Genomic DNA, 5,948 nt, shown 5'->3' on the forward strand with positions numbered 1-5,948 from the left:
TTGTCTTTGGTTGTTTTGAAGTAATTTTGTGTATCTACGTAGTTAAGTTGTTTAACTTTCTGGTCGTTGTGTCTCTTTGTAATAATTGTGCATTTCTTTGGAGCTGCTTTGCATCTTTTTATAGTTGTTTTGGTGTCTTTGTAGTGATTTTGAGTCTCTTTGTAGTTTTGTTTGTGGTTGTTTATCCTTTTTTATGTGTTTTGCTTCTCTTTGTGGTAGTTTTAGTGTCTTTGTAGTCATTTTTTGTCTCTTTGGAGTTGTTTTATGTATTTTAGTGTCTCTTCGCAGCCGTTTTCCATCTCTGTTGTTTTGGTCTGTTTGTAGTTGTTTAATGGTTCTTTGTGTTTTGAGTCTCTGTCCTGGCTGCGATGTCTCACTTCGGGCCCATGTGTCTCTGACCAGCAGGCCCGTTCAGTCATCCACCCATGACTTTTCATCATTGTGTTAATCCATGGTGTCCTCTGGTATGGAGCAAATTACATTTTTCAATGCTAAAGAGGTAATTTTTTTAAATGAAAATATAGATTTTGGTGGATTATTCCTTGTAAAATAGCTTTGTCGTTGTACTGTACTAAAGAAATACTAAAACGCTTCTAGATTCTTTAATTCATCTTTTGAAAAAGGCCATTCATGTGTTTTTGACTTGTTTCCCAGGAGGTCGGTTGACATTGTGCTGCTGTGCTTCTTTCTCACCTATATGTCAAATAAAATCCATAAAATGCCCCAAAAACAATCTTGAAATTTGAAAAGCCCAGTCAGAGCGACGCCTCGTTGTCAGTGCCTGTGATGTCAACACTTTCCCAAAGGCGGACCAGTGGTCATAAAATGGCTTATTTATCCCACAATGAGATAAACTCAACAACCTGCAGCGTTATTTGCCAAAAGCCCCAATGTTCACGTGAGGAGCCTTCGGGAAGCCGGTGAGTTAATATGAGCCGAGTGTTGACAGCTGGGGGGGGCACGTCGGCTCGTTACGTGAGGACAAACTGTGGAGGTTTGTGTCCAGCTTCTATAAAAACGATATGAGCTCTTTCTGTCCGTCTCACTTCCACTTCTCCGTCGTTCAGCCTTTATTTCTTCTTCAATAAATCACAAAGTAAGACAGAGACACTCTCTCTCTCTCTCTCTCTCTCTCTCTCTCTCTCTCTCTCTCTCTCTCTGTCTCTCTCTCTCTCTCTGTCTCTCTGTCTCTCTCTACTTTCTCTTTTGCTCACTAGTGGTGGAAGACCTTTTCAGATCCTTTCCTTCAGTATCAAAACCTAAAAATATTTTTCAAACACACAAAAAATTGTGGATTTCTATTCTTAATGCACTCATAAATCATTTGCAATAAAAAAAATGTTTTTTCTGTAATTTCCAAAGAATCTGAACTAATTAAAAATGAATAAAAAATGTGTCTATAAATATTTTCATGAATTGTTGAAATAAACCCATTGCATATATATATGTATATATATATATATATATATATATATATATATATGATCTTTCTCCCCCATTCTATCTTCTGATCGCCTCTTTTTCTCCTCTCGAGCTTTGCCCCTCTTCCTCCTCCTCCTCCTTCTTTTCTTCTTCCTCCTCCTCCTCCTCCTCCATTGTGTGCAAGGTAAACTTTCGCTCCGGCAAAGGAAAACATGGAAAAGGCAGCGCTGCCCTGTAGCTGTCATGATGTCATGGAGTCCCTCTACTCAGCTTAACTTATCTGGAGCCGCTTTATGACTCGACCGTGAGAGTGTGTGTGTGTGTGTGTGTGTGTGTGTGTGTGTGTGTGTGTGTGTGTGTGTGTGTGTGTGTGTGTGTGTGTGTGTGTGTGTGTTTTTTACGACAGGCCTGGGGGGCTCAGCGGGCTCACCTTGCCTAATAAATCCTGACAAGCTCTCCACAATAACCTGGATGAGGTTTCTCTTTTCTCTCACTCACACACTCCTAACCTAACCTCTACACATTAGACCTGCCACCTACTGTTTCCTCAACTCCTGGACCGGGAGAACACACACACACACACACACACACACACACACACACACACACACACACACACACACACACACACACACACACACACACACACATACATTGTCTTTATGGCGACATGCAGAAACATTCATATTCGCCACATTTACCAATCACACACATGTGAAATGAAGTCGCTCTGAGCTGTAATATTTATTGACTGAATGGGATTCGAACCCCCGGTCTCGTCCATTCACAGCCGGAGTGGATCATAATCACCAGACTACTGTGTGCAGAGTCATTTTGAACGTTTCTTTATCGTGGCGTTTGCAGAGCGACACAGCGTCTGACCGCAGAGATCTGAGGAGTTCAAAGACGTATTTTAACACTGAAGATGCATTGATCTTTTATTAGAGAGCAAAAGAATGGGATCATTTTCAGCCATGTAAGGAGAACAGCGCTATGGTGCTTCATGGGTTTCAGTTCAAATTTGTCGCCCTTGTCGAACTGAAATATGTGAAATGGCAACAACCTCTTCACAGCAGCATTACACTGCCATTTGGAACCAAACCAGTGCCACATGGAAGTCAATTTGGATCCATTTTCCATCGTGGACGCACAAATGTCAGGCATCCATGTGACCCTGGAACAGACAGAACCAGCTGTGCAATATTTAACAGTGAGAAATAATTAGAAACACCAGACTTTTACCCATTAGACCGGTGAAAACATAACGTTTGAAAGTCGTGAAATAGACAATTTGTATCCATGTACGGACTAAATGTCACGATTATTTTTAGAACTGCAGTGAGACTTGGTTGAATTGATTAAGTTAAGGGAAGAAACAGCAGCAGTTTATCACAACATCTGGACAACAAGCAGAACATCAGTCTGCAGAGATGATGATTGTTCGTGAGAGAAACATTCAGATCAGCCCCGCTGCAAATAAACATAAATAAATGACACATTTATGATTTGACTATACAGTTCAGTTATGAATCCTCCTTTACAGTCGTGATCTTGAAGTCTGGAATAAGGTTTGATAAAAAAGAACACGACACTAATCATTTCCTTGTGAACTACTTTTGTTTTCTCGTTATTTTCTCATGAGAAATCAGCCTTCAGTGAATGAACCCGTTATCACGAGAAAATAAACTTTGTTATCTTGAGAAAACGAAATAATTAACTTGTGATCTTTGAAAAAAGCACAGACATTCTCGGCTTTTGTTCATTTGGGGAAAATGTAAATCTCTTCTTTCTCCCCCTTTAAACTTTTAGTTTCCCAGGATTACATAACTCTGTAGTGATAAAGCCGGTAAACTGATCCTGTGTTTGTAAGCAAACAGAAAAACCCTGCAGCAGAAAGAAGACTAACTAGAAGTCTTTGGCCCTGTGACTCAGAATGAATGAGCTCTAGTTTTGTAGTTTTGACAAATTAGCAACTGAGTGATGCTTGGCTAGCGTTGTTTAGCTCTGTAGTGGAAACTGTTAGCAGAGATCGCCGCTAGCGTGTGAATAATCTATGTTCAGCTAAACACGTGTGTGTGTGTGTGTGTGTGTGTGTGTGTGTGTGTGTGTGTGTGTGTGTGTGTGTGTGTGTGTGTGTGTGTGTGTGTGTGTGTGTGTGTGCACTCTTCATACATTGTCAGTCATCCGTATGGTTCATGTTTTCCACGCGTTGCAGTTGTGGAGAAAATAACCTGTAAAAACACACAAATACACAAAAACAACACACACACGCGCGTTCGCACAGAGTTGATTTACAGGTGGTGTTAAGTATGACTAATGGCGTCGTTTGTTTTGCTGTCATGTTATTTCCCTGCAGTGCTGTGGAAATATCTGGCACGTCACCTATTAGAGCTGATAATGACTTCATCCCTCACTGCTTTTCTGTGTGTGTGTGTGTGTGTGTGTGTGTGTGTGTGTGTGTGTGTGTGTGTGTGTGTGTGTGTGTGCGTGTGTGTGTGTGTGTGTGTGTGTGAGAGAGAGAGAGAGACGAGAGGGGGAGCAAGAGAGTTTGTTTGTGTGTGAGAGTGAGAAGAAGAAACAAAGATGGAGAGAGAGTCACAGAGTTAGAGGACAGGAGGAGAAGACTTTTCATGTTCACCATGAAAAAGTGTCAAGTTATTAATATCTTTATGGACGTTTACACATTAATAATTCTCGTTCATGATGGATGGATAACATATGATATATTTATATATGAATATAATCCTGGTTTGTTTGACCCGGCCTTCATCAGTAGCGTCTGTCGCGTTTTATATTATGTCACTTGTTCAGAGTATCTTATTCATGTGGATTTGTTTACATTACAGTTATTATGGTAAATATGTTTCACTCTGAACTCGTATATAACCCCAATAGAGAGGATTAACGTTGGACGAGTCAAACAAACACAGGACTTGCAGGAACCCAAAGTTTTATTTTGTGACGTTGGTGGCATATTTTACTTTGTCGCTGCTTCCATCCTTATTTACTCATTTTAATAACTTAATTTAAGCCCAGAGATGCTTTTCATTATATTGCTGTCAGTGCAGAATACAAAAAAAACGTCCTTATAGCACAAAATGACTCACAAACTGTCATTCATACACCAATTGGTAAGAACGGGCTTTCATTTTAAATCTCCCACCGATTTTCAGATGCATGAAGTTGCAATAAAGTTTGATATTAAAGTCATAATATTATGAGAAAAAGAAAGAAAAAAGTTGCAATATTTCATGAAGAAAATCTGAATATTATTTAAGAAAAGTTGTAATATTTAGTAAAATACTTTATATATTTAGAATTTATGTGTTGAGTTTGAAAATAAAGTCATAATTTCATGAAAGAAGTTGTAATATACATGTATATTGTGCAAGTCAGGCTTTTCATTATATTGCAGTCAGTGCAGAACACAAAAGAAACGCAAGAACAGCATTCTTATGGCGCAAAATGACTCATAAACTGTCATTCATACACCAATTGGTCGGAACGTGATTTCATTTCAGCATCAAATATGTGTTGAGAACAGGAACCTCGACGGGCGGAGCAACAGCAACTAAGGTGAAAAGTTAATTATTAAGATTTACAGTTCAGGATTTTCCACTTAAAACGTGACGCCTCTTCTCGTCATGAACACTCAGCGACTCTTCCCTCCTCCTGGATAACGTGGCGTTGTGGAGACGACGAGGCTTTACGGAGAACCGGTGATCCTGAGAGTGTTAATCCTCTAAACTCTCAGCAGCTGGAACCTGCAGAGTACCAAACATAAAGCCGGAGAGCTGCTGAGTGTAAAGAGTCTGATGGGACCGTCAATGAAAACCAGGCTGCAGCAATAAAACACCAACCAAACAAGGAGCCACTCAGCACAGCCACGACCCCCTACATGCACACACACACACACACACACACACACACACACACACACACACACACACACACACACACACACACACACACACACACACACACACACACACACACACGGACACACACACACACACACACACTCTGGTTGGGTAATATTCTACTGCCAACTGAACAATAAAAATAAACAGCACCATTGTTTTAGAGTTGTGTGTGTTTAGTCACTTTTGTCTGAAGGTATCAGTGTTAACATTAGAAAGCACCAGTGAGTGAACGATGGAGTCTGACAGCTGAATAACAAGAGAAGAAGAAGAATGTGTGCGAGCCAATCAGGACGGAGCAGGAAGGAAATGATGAACTCGTCTTTGAACATCGTCCAGAACGATCAGATCAACCCGACGTTCAAACAGGAACGTTTAAATGTCTGAATGTGATTTCAGGAGATAAATATCTGCTGCTCTGTTGAGTCCCAGACCTCTTGTTCATTATGTTTGTGATTAATCTTGTTGTGAGGAATCAGAAGTGATTCTGAGAGCCATTGTTAGGATAAGAAATGAGAATTTAAGAAAAAGATGTAATATTTCAAGAATGAAGTTGTTATAATGTTTAAAAAATATCGTAATACTATGAAAAAGTTATTATATGTT

This window comes from Anoplopoma fimbria, chromosome 17, assembly GCF_027596085.1.
Source record: "Anoplopoma fimbria isolate UVic2021 breed Golden Eagle Sablefish chromosome 17, Afim_UVic_2022, whole genome shotgun sequence".
In the NCBI taxonomy this organism is placed as follows: domain Eukaryota; kingdom Metazoa; phylum Chordata; class Actinopteri; order Perciformes; family Anoplopomatidae; genus Anoplopoma; species Anoplopoma fimbria.